Source organism: Suncus etruscus, chromosome 18, assembly GCF_024139225.1.
Source record: "Suncus etruscus isolate mSunEtr1 chromosome 18, mSunEtr1.pri.cur, whole genome shotgun sequence".
Classification (NCBI taxonomy): domain Eukaryota; kingdom Metazoa; phylum Chordata; class Mammalia; order Eulipotyphla; family Soricidae; genus Suncus; species Suncus etruscus.
Window position 1 is genome coordinate 57,489,682 of NC_064865.1, and position 14,050 is coordinate 57,503,731.

A 14,050-nucleotide genomic window follows, 5' to 3' on the forward strand; every position below is an offset into this window, starting at 1 on the left:
TTCATGCACACAAATTGTTTCTTGGGGGGAACATGACTGTTCCACTGTTATTTCCAGTTCCCAGTTAAGCTTGTTTTTGCTTCAACTCTTATCTCTGGAATATTGGCCTGTGAGCCACCAGTACCCAAACTTGGGGTAGCAGTAATAGTCCTAGCCCACTAACAGGGAAAAAAAAAAGTAGAGGGGCTAGAGCATGGATATGGAGTTTGCTTTGCACTTGTTTGTTTCCCACATCTCATGATCCCCCAGGTTTTACCACCAGAAATATTTTCTGAGTGCAGAGCCAGGAGTAACCCTTGTCTATTGTCAACTATGGCCAAACCAAAAAAAGTAGAATTATGTTTGGGCTAGACCACACCATAGTCTGGCCTTACAACATTTATAATTGACTTGCAAACACAAATGACAAGTAGAGCAAGACACGTTACTCAAAAGAGCAATGGACTCGTTAGGAAAAGGTAGGGACACTGATGACTGGAGGGGACACTGATGTCTGGCTGAGCTGTAGTGTCAGATTTCTAGCTCAAGATCTTCACTGAGAACATGGACACAGGTTCTGCCAAATATTTAGATTTTTCACGAGAAGGCAGAAATATCTGCTTTCTGTGAAACTTGCTGATTTTAAATGATAAATCTGTTAAAAATTATTACAGAAATTGGAGGCCAGAGCGATAGCACAGGGGGTAGGGTGTTTGCCTCATATGAGGTCCACTGGGTTTGATCCCTGGCATCCTATACGGTCCCCAAAGCCTGCCAGGAATGATTTTTTTTTTTTTTGTTTTGTTTTGGGGCCACACCCGTTTGACGCTCAGGGGTTACTCCTGGCTATGTGCTCAGAAATCGCCCCTGGCTTGGGGAGACCATATGGGATGCCGGGTCGGGGATCGAAGATCGAACCTCGGTCTGTCCTACGCTAGCGCTTGCAAGGCAGACACCTTACCTCTAGCGCCACCTTCCCGGCCCCAGGAATGATTTTTGAGGTCTGAACTAGGAGTAACCCCTGAGTACTGCTGGGTGTGGCCCCAACCCCTCCCCAAAGATTTATAGAAATTATGTTTGCAAGATAAAATTGGTTTCCTAATGTCTACTTTGAAATTTGAGTTAATTTTCACCACTGGCTACATCCAGTGGTCCCTCATATGGAGGGACCATATGGGACGCCGGGGGATCGAACCGCCGTCCTTCCTTGGCTAGCGCTTGCAAGGCAGACACCTTACCTCCAGCGCCACCTACCCGGCCCCTCAGTTACTTATTTTAATTGGTGCTTATCAACCTTGCTATTACATGGAAAGGACTGTTGTGGGTTATTTTATAGCAAGCTCTACTTCATTAATATTTTGTTTCAGGTCACAACATACCTAACTAAAAGATATTTCCTAGGCCTCCTTGTTTGATGTTCTGTGGTAAGTTCATAAAGTCAATGCTGCGGTATAAAAGCTTTACCCATTGGTTATGGATATGTCTAGGAATCTCCTCAACTCACCCACCACTTGCTTTACACAACAGTTCTGAGCTTGTCGTGACCAAGGATATCTACTTGGGGAAACTACTTAAATTCTACTCAACTGGGAATTGTGCTCTTCTAACCTTGTCCCTTTCTACTTCTTCAAGGCTCAAATGATGGTCAGAGCTTGAGCAGCCATCTTGGATTGTGAAACAGTCTGGAATATGATAGCCAGCAATGTGATGTGGTACTGTGAAAAGCAGAAGTAACCTAGATCTTTATAATGCAGAATGATGCTGACATCCAAACACCACACAGGTGAGATACTAAAGCTGCTGTCTTGTTTAAGCCATGTATTTGGATTTTTTATGTATGCAGCAGAAACTAAACTTATCTGATAAAATACTCACCCCCCCCAACACACACACAATGTTGCTGGGTGTCAACCAAGACCTCACACATGCAAGGCAAGGCAAGGCTCTCTCACTGAGTTATATCTCCAATCCTCAAAGTACTCAAAGTTCTCAAAATCCTCAGTTTTTGTTGTTGTTGTTGTTTATTGTGTTTTTGGACCACACTTGGCTGTGCTCATGATTTACTTCTGGCCTTGCATTCAGGGATCACTCTTTTTTTTTTTTTTTTTTTTTTTTGGTTTTTGGGCCACACCCGGCTTTGCTCAGGGGTTACTCCTGGCTGTCTGCTCAGAAATAGCTCCTGGCAGGCACAGGGGACCATATGGGACACCGGGATTGGAACCAACCACCTTTGGTCCTGAATCGGCTGCTTGCAAGGCAAACGCCGCTGTGCTATCTCTCCGGGCCCAGGGATCACTCTTTTTTTTTTTTTTTTGTTTTGTTTTTGTTTTTGGGCCACACCCGGTGACGCTCAGGGGTTACTCCTGGCTATGCACTCAGAAGTCGCTCCTGGCTTGGGGGACCATATGGGATGCCGGGGGATCGAACCGCGGTCCTTCCAAGGCTAGCACAGGTAAGGCAGGCACCTTACCTCCAGCGCCACCGCCCGGCCCCCAGGGATCACTCTTGATGATGCTCAGGGATCCAACTTCAATTCAAGTTCATGTTTGTCTAAATATAAAAATTATTATTGTTTTTTTTTGGGGGGGCATATCTGGCAGTGCTCAGGGGTTATTCCTATCTCTGCACACAGGATCACACCTGGCAGGCTCAAGGACCATATGCTATGGGACACCAGGGATCCAACCCTGGTCAGCTGCATGCAAGACAGACACCCTACCCAATGTACTATAGCTCCAGCCCCTCTATAAAATATTTCTTTTTTTGTTGTTGTTGTTTTTGTTTTTTGGGCCACACCCAGCAGCACTCAGGGGTTACTCCTTGCTATCTGCTCAGAAATAGCTCCTGGCAGGCACGGGGGACCATATGGGACACCGGGATTCCAACCAACCACCTTAGGTCTTGGGTCGGCTGCTTGCAAGGCAAAAACTTCTGTGCTATCTTTCCGGCCCCTCCATAAAATAATTCTAAAATAAATCCTCACCTCCTTCTCTGTTTATTTGCCCTGAGGATATCCTACGGGTTCTTAGAACACTTACAGTCTTTATCTTTTTTCCTAAGGCATTTGAACTCATTAGTTCCTCCTTTCTCCAATCTATCTTCCTGCACACTATTAAAAAATCTAAATTTGTTGCACTGTTGATGGGGGTGTCATCTTATATGACTGAAACCTAACCACAATCATGTTTGTAACCAAGGTGTTTAAATAAAAAATATTAAAAAAAAATCTAAATTGTTCTGCTTCCTGGATCTCTAGTTGCCTTTTCCAAACGAAAGTTTTTATGGAAAAACTAGAATAATAAATACTAAGGGGATGGAGAAATAGCTCAACAGGATGAAATGTATACTTTTAACCCCCAGCATAACACCATATTTGGCCCTAAACACCTCCAGTGGTGACCCTTGAGTTCTGTGCCTAGAGTAAGACCTTCATATTGTTGAGGGGGACCCCCAAAACCAAAATAGAAAGCAAGTTTCTAGGTTTATAGAGTATTTTATAGAGGCAAAAAGAGACAAAAGAAAACCAGGCAATATAGTGTGGAAGATGCTATGCAGAAAAATGAACCAGGATATGAAGACTGGAGTGTGATTATTTCATTTGGTTTGGGTGGTTAGAAGTCTCTCGCATGTGATAGCCAAATAACAGCTGTAGTTCTCATTTCTCAAATGAGGATTGTCACAGAGCACTTATCTCAAAGAAGCAAAAATGTAAGTTCTCACAAAATCCTGCATAACAACCCATAAGGCCTTTGGGGGCAAATAATTAAATAATTATCATATCCATATCATGGTCTGTTTCTCAGCAATATAATTGAACCATTAAATGTAATCCAACTTGGATGAAGCTCAAGGGAATTATATTGAGTGTGGGGAAAAATGCCAATCTCAAAGGTTACAGTCTATATGATGCCCTTAATAACATTATTTAGATAACAGAGAGTCATAAAGATAAAGAAACATAAGAGGTTGTCATAGTTTACAGAGAGGCAAAGGGAGGAAGGCTGTGACCTTGGAAGGGTGGTAGTATACTTGTGGTGGAACCCTGAAACTTGCCTGTGGTGTTGGTGATATCTAATAAGAGAAAATTCAATAGAGCGAAATACCATTTTATGGATATACACAAATACCTACAATGAGTAGAACTGAATAAGCTTGCTGTAGTAATGCCAGTTTCCTGCTTATGATATTGGACTCTACTTATGCACAGTGTACTCTTTGAAGAGATTCGGTGACATATTAGAATTCTAATATTAGAAGTCTTAAGTGGGGGCCGGAGAGATAGCATGGGGGTAAAGCGTTTGCCTTTCATGCAGGAGGTCATCGGTTCGAATCCCGGCGTCCCATATGGTCCCCCGTGCCTGCCAGGAGCAATTTCTGAGCCTGGAGCCAGGAATAACCCCTGAGCACTGCCGGGTGTGACCCAAAAGCCACAAAAAAAAAGAAGTCTTAAGTGGTGGTGGCTGAGTGGTTAAGGCAGTGGACTAGCATATCCATTGGAGTCTCCCCGTGCAAGTTTGATTCCTGCCCACTACAATACCTTTTAATAAAAATTAAAAAAAAAAACCTAAAATACTACTATGAAAGATATGTAAGCCTGTTGCGTTAAATAATTAACGATGGATCTGGATGGAGAGGGATGGATGGAGGGATCTTTCTCTCCCATCCCAGGCCACATGGTTCCGCAACCCCCATCCAGCTGTCGGGTGTCAGGTTTAGGTGAACGGCGGAATCAGACTCATCCAGAGACAGGCATCAGGAAGCATCAACTTTATTTATGCCCTGTCCACCACATGTGTGGCCTCTATCATAACCTTTCAAGCATTCAGTCATTCTTAGCTAGCCCTGCATCTTAACTCCTTTCAGCCATCTTCCCTTTGACCTCCATGCTGGCCAAAGACCAAAAGAGCAAAAGGGCCTAATCCCCTGGGTCAAAGGCCTTATCTACCTTTTCCAAGACCCCTCCCAGGAATGGGCGGGGTCTTGCAGGTAAGGTCAAGTTACCTAGGGAGAAACGGTAGGGGATGAAGCTTCATAAGTCAATATGATCAAAATAAAAAAAAAAAAAAAAAAAAAAGATTGAAAAAAAAAGAAGTCTAGGGCCTGGAGATATAGCACAGTGGCGTTTGCCTTGCAAGCAGCCGATCCAGGACCAAATCCTGGTTGGTTCAAATCCCGGTGTCCCATATGGTCCCCCGTGCCTGCTATGAGCTATTTCTGAGCAGACAGCCAGGAGTAACCCCTGAGCACCGCCGGGTGTGGCCCAAAAAAACCAAAAACCCAAAAAAAAAAAAAAAAGTCTATGCACATTTCCAATAATATCAAAATTCAAAGTTTAAAACAAGTTTCTGCTGGGGTCAGAGCCTTAATACAGGGGGAGGGGAGGGCATTTGCCTTGCACATGGCTGACCCAGGTTTCATGCTCATGAGGAGTGATTCCTGAGCACAGAGCCAGGAGTAACCCCTGAGCACTAGCAGGTGTGTCCCAAAAAGTTTCTGCAGACCACATGTCCATATTTGTTCCTAGCCAATGTAGCTCTGTCTTTTACTTTCTTGTTGACTTACTCTCCTTGACTTAAGTGAGGTGGGGATAAGAGAAAGAGTAATTTCTAGGGGAAAGTCTAGGGGCTAGAGAGATGAAGGGGTTAAGGCACTAGAATGCACACAGCTACCTAGAGTGACCTATGAGATAAGTGCTATTATTTCTGATCTCCACTTGATAAGCAGCGTCTGTCTCCAGGACCTGGCCTTTAACTACCATGTGACTTCTACTTTAACCCAGACTAACTCAGTCTCTACTAGACAGAAAAGATAACAGATAATAGGCATTATTGGCTTTAATTCTCATGGCAACATCCTGGCTTAGGTTATAACTTTTAGATACCATCATGAAGAGTCCCAGATTATATCAGTAATTGAGGACAGGACACACACCGAGGTAAACTCAAATAATACTGTCAATGAAAAATGTAATTATCTTTAGCTATTTCTTTTTTGTTTTGCAGTTGTGGGGATTGCTCCCAGAGACATATGCAAAACAAGTGTTATGCAGTTGAACTTTATCCCCAATCCCAAAGTTCTATGATTTAAAGGAAGGAGAGCGACAGATATACAGAGAGAGAGAGAGAGAGAGAGAGAGAGAGAGAGAGAGAGAGAGAGAGAGAGAGAGAGAGAATAAAAGAAGTGGGCTTATCTAGAGAAGAGAAAGCCAATATTTTCTATAAAGTTAAAGAAATTATACATCCCAGGTTAAGATGCATGTGTCCACTGAATAGGGGAAACATGCTACTTGACTTGGAAAAATGGGTTTTATAAGTTTTTTTCCCAAATGTCCCCCACTTGAGGATTCCCATTGCAGATAAGTCTGTTATTATGCTGGTATCATGGGATGATCTTTGAACTTCTGATGTTCCAGCTTCGTGTTCTGTCACAACCTTTTGTTCTGGCTGAAGCTTTTGCTCTTTGGATGGGAGGAGGGGGTACCCTTCTTTGAGTTAATGTCGGGGCCAGTTAGCCTTTTCAGCCTTGGTTCCTATGTCTACAAAGTTGATCTGGCTTTCATGCTGTTGGGGCTACTTTACAGCAAGTGATTGAGTAACTTCTCTGAATTGCATCTTGGTTTACTTCCTAAGTATCCATTGCTTGCCCCCACACTGGCCCCTAATGGCCTGCTTGCTTCAGCATCTTGGAGCCACCATGGAGGAATCCTCAACAATCTGCTCTGGCTGCCAACAGAATATCAAAGACAAGGGGACTTCAACCATAGAAATCTATAGCATGAATTTCTGGAGAGTAGAAATCCAAGGTCAAGGAGACATCGGGGTTGTTTTCTCTGAAGCCCTTTCTCCCAGAACATTAGTGTTCTCCCAGACCTTCCCGCTGTTCCTTCTCATCTCTATGTAGAGCCCAGCTCTCTCTTCCACTTCTAAAAGGACCTACAGGTTTAGAGACCTGTCTTATGACCTCATTTAACCTTAGTGACCTCCAAATACTGTCACAGTAGGGGGTGGAGCTGCAACATAGGACTTTTCAGTCTATGACAACATCCTGTTTCTCCTTGCTGGGACTCAATAATCTCTCTGAGCTGGAAATGTGTCTCCAGCCATTTCCTGACAAAGGTATCTGAACGAAGAGCAGCCCAACTGACAGATCAATACATTATGGACATAATCAGGGTCATATGGAGCTCCTCAAAGAGCCCCAAATTTCGGGGCTATTTGTTGCTTGTTAATCAGAAAAAGGTATGGCATTAGGTTACTAAAGAAATTAAATTTGGGTATGCATCATTACAAGTGCTATAAAAGGAAGCGACAGGATGCTAAGGAAAAGGGTAACTGGGTGGCTAGCATGTTATTCAGAACAACATGGAGCAATTAGAAGTCATCCAAGAACCCTGCTAGCTGAAGGCTACAAAGCCTTTGAAGCTCCAGAATAATTATTTTCTTTTTCTCTTTCAGAAAAGAAGTCTATATTTTTGACTAGTTCAGGCAGGAAGAGGAGACACTCGAGGACATAAAAGGAACATATGTGGTCAGGGACACAAATATCAGTGGCATATTTTATTATGAGAACTATTCAAAACAAAAACTTTCAATTCCTTCCTTTCCTCTTGTGGTTAACCAATTTATTAATGCAACAGATTGTTAAATACATTATTGAATATATTAATTTATATGCATATATTTCATTTTTAGTGAAATTAGATTAAAATATTTTATTTTATTTTTTTATTTTTTTTTATGGGCCACACCCGGTGATGCTCAGGGGTTACTCCTGGCTATGTGCTCAGAAGTCACTCCTGGCTTGGGAGACCACATGGGACACCGGGGGATCGAACCGCGGTCCGTCCAAGGCTAGCTCAGGTAAGGCAGGCACCTTACCTCTAGCGCCACCGCCCGGCCCCAAAATATTTTATTATTATGAATTTAAAATATTTTCCACAGCTCAGTTTGTAATACCTTAATGACCTTTCCTTTTTTTTATTTTTTTGTTTTTGGACCACACCCGGTGACGTTCAGGGATTACTCCTGACTATGTGCTCAGAAATTGCTCCTGGCTTGGGGGACCATATGGGATGCCGGTGGATCGAACCATGGCCTGTCCTGGGTCAGCCGCATGCAAGGCAGATGCCCTACCAGTGCACCACCGCTCTGGCCCTTCACTTTTTCTTTCTTTTTTTTTTTCTTTTTTCTTTTTTTAATTTATTATTTTTTTTTTTTTTTAGAGTACATCCTGCAATGCTCAGGGTTACTCCCAGCTCTGCAATCAGGAATCACTTCTGGCTCAGGGGTCCGTAAGGGATGTCAGAGATTGAACCAGCTGCATGCAAGACAAACACTATCTCTCTGGCTCATACTTTTCTTTACTGTGATAATTTTTTGGTTTTCCTAAAATAAATATTGCCACTTGTGTCTTTGTTTGCTTCTTAAAATAGTTCTTAAAACAACACCAGCTTTTGAACTCCATTTTATGGTCATCCATGAGACAAGATGTCAGTTCCATTTTTTCCTTGGAAATATTCTTTTTTTGGTTTTTGGTTTTTGGGCCACACCCGACGGTGCTCAGGGGTTACTCCTGGCTATCGGCTCAGAAACAGCTCCTGGCAGGCACGGGGGACCATATGGGACACTGGGATTCTAACCAACCACCTTTGGTCCTGGATCAACTGCTTGCAAGGCAAACACCACACCGCTGTGCTATCTCTCCGGGCCCTCCCTTGGAAATATTCTTCCTGCAATTTTTATTTATTCTTCTCCATTCTATACTGGTAGGGGCAGAGAGGAAATTTCTCCTTGTACTCTGGGTTCTCAGGATGATTAAGCAATGAAATCAGTATGGAATAGATTGTAGGAAGGAAAAAAAAAACCCAAACAATTAAATTACATCCCTACGGGGAAGTTTATGCGGATGTAGGATCTGGTTCCAGTGTGTGAGAAATGGAATCTAGATTCTGAATTAAGGAATGAGAGAGGAATCCTGGGCTTCAAGGAGAGGGAGGGTTTGCATTCAGATCAATGAGGAAAACAGACCCCCTGCTCCTATGACCAACGCCGGAGCAGCAGCCAGGGTGGCTAAGTGTGGTTAACATGACATCACCATAGATTGCATTGGGGGTGTCCTTGAGACGGCTGTAAATCTCATTTTGTGACTGGAAATTTGCTCCCAGTGTGCTCATGGCCTTGAGATAGTACCAGCCTAGATCTGCAGATGAGGTGCTCGAGCATCTCAGCTTCTGTCGTCTGGGCAGCTGCCTGCAAATGTCTCTTATCCCTGACCACGCACCCTGGAGATAGGAGTCCTGAGAACTGAGCCTCCCACCAGTCTAAGAAATCTGCCATCTCAGAGAGTGCTGTTTGGTTTCCCACTGTCTACATCCATGAGAATTACTGTGACACTATGAACTGAGTTATTTCTTATAAAAACCCAAGTTGTAGGTCTGACTTCTAATGTTGATTCTTCTAGGTAGTTAAAGGAGTGGTAATACATACATACATACATATATATATTTGCTTTTAGTGGTGCTCAGGAATCACTCTTGGGGGTGCTCAGGGAGCTATATGGGGTGCCAGGGACTGAACTGGGATGGGAGGAGTGCAAGGCAAATGGAATATCTGCTGTACAGTGTCTCCCGTCTCAGAGAGTGGCAATATTTTTTTCTGAGATTTCAGGGCCTCAGTTGATTTCAGTTGAAAATAATCCTCATGCCCAAAGGACACATTTTAGGGACCTCCAGTTCTTCATCTATTAATTCTGTTGGTGGAGGTGGGGAGAGGAAACCACTTCTCCCAAGTGTCCTGAGAAAGGGGCACATAACCTCAAAAACACTTTTTTGAGAATTTGCTGAATGAAAAGGTTCACATACCATTTTGTGCTGTATTTGTGTCTCCTTTTTGCCTTCATGCCTTTTTGCCTTTCCCTTTCCCTGAAACCTCCGCAGGTAACCCAGTAGTACCTACCCCCTTTTCTCATACTTGTCCCCATACACATTTATTTTACCTTTCACTTTCTTAGCCATTCTTTCTAATTTTCCATCCTCTAAGCCTCACGGTTTAGCACAGGGGTACAGATTCAATCTGAAATGTAAGAAAATGAGACATCCTAGCATTAGATTTAAGAATTCTTTCTCAGCCCCAGAGTATAATAAGGAGAAGGAAAGAAACTGAGTGAAGACGAGAAACACAAATATGAAAGTATGGGGGCAAAGGGGCCAAGTGGTCTCAGGTGCATTGGTGGTATTAAAAAGGACAGAACTCTATCATTATGTATCTGAAATACTACTGTGAATAATTTGTAAACCACTTTAGTCAAAATAAAAAATATTAATATAAAAAAAAAGGACAAAACTAGATACCCAAGCCGAAGGCAATAACAATGGAATCAAGAGATCCAAACTTTAGCAATCTAAACTTAAAATGGGCCTGTTATACTGGCAAGCTGGGTGGGCAAGTGGGTTGGTATGGGATGGATTTGGGGAACATTGGTGGAAGGAGGTTGCACTGGTAATGAGGTTGACCCTGATTATGGCTTATCTGAAACCCAACTAGGAAGGACTTTGTAAAGCATGATGGTTTCAATAAAATAAGCATAAAAGAAAAGAAAAGAACTCATTCTCATTTCTGTTTCATGGGTGCAGTTTCTCCTTCTATTTGGCCAGGGATTAAATAATGCATGCAAGTAAAAATAGAGGTTGTTTTGCAAGGTGTTTCTTTTTTCTTCTGTCTTCTTCTGCCTATCGGGGTTAATCCCACTTTGCACCAACAACAGCGGATCCACTTTCCAAAGCACAGCTGAAGCCGGGTCCGGGAGCTGTGCTGTCCTTGCTCCCTTTGGGGGTACCCGGCGGGTTGGGGACCTCAAAAGTCCTTGGGCATGTCTTTCCCTCTGGCTGATTCCTGGGATTCACTTAAGCCTCCTCCGGCTCAACGAGTCGGGTGGACTTGAGCCCGTTGGTGGATTGCTGGGGGTCCCCACGGTCACCCCAGTTTTCTCTCCTAGCCCCACCTTGGTTGGATTTTCAACTCCCGCGTTGCCCAGTCCTGGGATCCCCGAACCCCAATCACCCTGGCCCGCGGGTGTAGACCGGGTCTACACCGGCTCATTCCTTCCCAGATTCATTTGCAACTGCGGATCCTTGGCTTGATGCATCCTCGGGTTTTTCTCTTTCTCGTCTCGAATACACGCTTTTCCTTTTTTGGAAAAGAAAAATAAAATTTTTTTTATTATTTTTAAAATATTATTCTTTATTGAAAGAAAATGCACCAGACAGTTGACCTCACTGATCATAATGCATTTGTGTTTCAAGAGGACAGAAAGCAAAGTTATTTAAAAAAAAAAAAAATAGAAAGAAGACAGAAAGAAAAACTAAAAAAATGGAAGAGAAGAAAGAAGTTTAGTAGCAAAAAGATTCATGACAATTATTGTATCTCCACTAAAGTTATCAATACAATAGCAAGATCTTTTCTTAAGATGAGCTTAAAAACATACTAAACATATTAAGAATATATTGCATATTTTATCTTATATATTTAATAGAATGCATTATATTTTAACATTTAATATACTATATCATATAGTTTATATTGTATGTAAACTATATAACTATACTAAATATCTTCAAATATAAAAAATATAAGAAGGGGTGTGTGTGTGTGGCAGTTGTTGTTTGCATAGGCACAGCAAAATAGGGGAGAAATAGAAAGGAAAAACCTTTGGCTTAAAAAATATATATTTTTTAATTTTAATTTTTTTTTTTCCTTGCTAGGGTGCAGCAGAGCAAGGTCCCCATGAGATGGAACGCTCTGGGGGTTCGCAGGGAGAGAGAGAGGGTGGACCTGTCATTTGCAATCACAGAATTAAAACACAAATCTCAATCAAGGCCCACAGACGCCAGGGCAGGAACAGAGGCCAGTTGGGGCATTCGGAATGCTGCTGGCTCCCGGGTGTCAGGATGGCCGAGTGGTCTAAGGCGCCAGACTCAAGCTCCGCTTCCCCAGCGCTGGGGATTCTGGTCTCCGTATGGAGGCGTGGGTTCGAATCCCACTTCTGACACAAACCTTTTGGGTCTCCTTTCTTCTGCATTTGGAGCCCAAGTGCAGAAGCTTCGTCTTCCTTTTGCAACTCGGCTGCAAAAATGCAAGCAAAGGGCAGATGTGGGAGCCCCTCTGTTCGTGGCTTTGCGAGGCTTTGCAAGGTTTGCAAAGTGTGAGCAATGCATTGCAGTATTGTTCCTAGGAACAATAATAAAGGTTCCACCGAGATTTGAACTCGGATCGCTGGATTCAGAGTCCAGAGTGCTAACCATTACACCATGGAACCCGCGGTGTCGGCCTGCCTGCCTGCAGCCACCTGATACCGTTGCAAAAAGCAATCTTAAAGAAAAGCTCCGGAAATGTGGATTTCAGCCTGCAAAACGCCCCCCAGGGCCGACAGCGCCCCCTACTGCTCAGGGCAAGGCACCGGGCACCGTCAGGGCAGCCTCGGCCTCCTTGGGCCCGGCAACCCCTTGGCCCGGGAGCCCCAACTCTGTCCCCGCCTGGGAAAGTGCCCAGCGCGCTTCCTCCCTGGCGCCACCCGGGGCTGCTCGCGGGTAGGAGTTTGACAGCAAGTCAGTGCAAGATGCAAAGGAGCAGGCGAATGCATGAATGAATGAATGAATGAATGCATGCATGCATGCACTGCAGGGGAGAGCCCCACGTTGTTAGGCTCTGGGGTTTGGGTGGCTTTCTTTGGGGGGGGGGTTCTTGTCCATCATCCTATCAGCTCAAACTGACAAGTTTAGGCCTGCTTGCACTGTGGGCTCATTTCTTTCTTGGCTTTTTGAGGCCTCTCCAGATTGCAGCTCCCAGAGAAAACATTCTTGGGTTCTCATAGTGGAAGAGAGACAGAGAAGAGAAAGAGACAGAGACAGACACAGAGAAAGAGACAGAGACACAGAGACAGACACAGAGAAAGAGAGACAGACAGAAAGATATAGAGACAGAGATACAGAGAAGAGACTGAAAGAGACAGAGACACAGAGAGAGACAGAGAGGCAGACAAAAGTACAGAGAGACAGAGACAGAGAAAAAGAGACAAGAGACAGAAATAAAGAGAGCAGACAGAGACAGAGACACAGAGAAGAGACTGAAAGAGACAGAGACACAGAGAAAGAGAGACAGACAAAAATACAAAGAGACAGAGACAGAGAAAAGAGACAAAGAGAAAGAGACAAGAGACAGTTACAGAGAGCAGACAGACAGAGACAGAGAAAAGAGACAGGCAGAAAGAGACAAGAGACAGAGATACAGAGAGCAGACAGACAGAGACAGAGAAAAGAGACAGAGAGAAAAAGACAAGAGACAGAGATACAGAGAGCAGACAGAGACAGAGAAAAGAGTCAAAGAGAAAGAGACAAGAGACAGAGATACAGAGAGCAGACAGACAGAGACAGAGCAAAGAGACAGAGAAAAGAGACAAGAGACAGAGATACAGAGAACAGACAGAGACAGACAGAGACACAGAGAAAGAAAAGAGACAGAGAAAGACAGACAGAGAGACAGACAGAGACAGAGACACAGAGAAAGAAAAGAGACAGAGAAAGACAGACAGAGAGACAGAGAGGCAGACAGAAAGAAACGGAGTCAGTGACAGAGACAGAGAGAATGTCATGTGTGTAGGGTGTAAGCACTGATTTTTCTCAACCTATACTTTACTCTAATGACATGATCATTGGCCTAGTAACTGTAAGCAAGTCATACATAATGAAGAGGCCATAACGGATCCATACTTGGAAGAAATGTTCAAATGGAAACTGCCTCTCCAGTTCACCCAAATAGAACCCAAATTGAACCTCTATTCTTTTAAAAATGTTGACATAATAGTTGGAGGGAGATAACCTGGTCTTCAGCAGTGTTTTAGGTCACGTTGCTTTACCTCCATGCTCCCCATCTCTGTCCCTTGCGTCCTTCTCATTTGGATCCTTCCTCCCCACCCAGGGGGCCCCCCACTTGGGAAGCCCCATTGGGAGGTCAGTCTAAGAAAGAGGGTCTGTCTGCTCCTGGGCCTATGGGTATTTATTTATTTATTTACCCAAAAC

The 14,050-nt window shown here is 43.6% G+C and overlaps 2 non-coding genes across 2 annotated transcripts; one reads left to right on the forward strand and one right to left on the reverse strand.

Moving 5' to 3' along the window:
* The first annotated feature begins 11,917 nt into the window (after nt 1-11,917).
* Nucleotides 11,918-12,024, forward strand: TRNAL-CAA (transfer RNA leucine (anticodon CAA)). The gene is made up of 2 exons: nt 11,918-11,955; nt 11,979-12,024. It is a non-coding gene; the product is annotated as a tRNA-Leu (tRNA).
* Nucleotides 12,025-12,219: 195 nt separating this feature from the next.
* Nucleotides 12,220-12,291, reverse strand: TRNAQ-CUG (transfer RNA glutamine (anticodon CUG)). Its single transcript has one exon. It is a non-coding gene; the product is annotated as a tRNA-Gln (tRNA).
* Between the last annotated feature and the right edge of the window lie 1,759 nt (nt 12,292-14,050).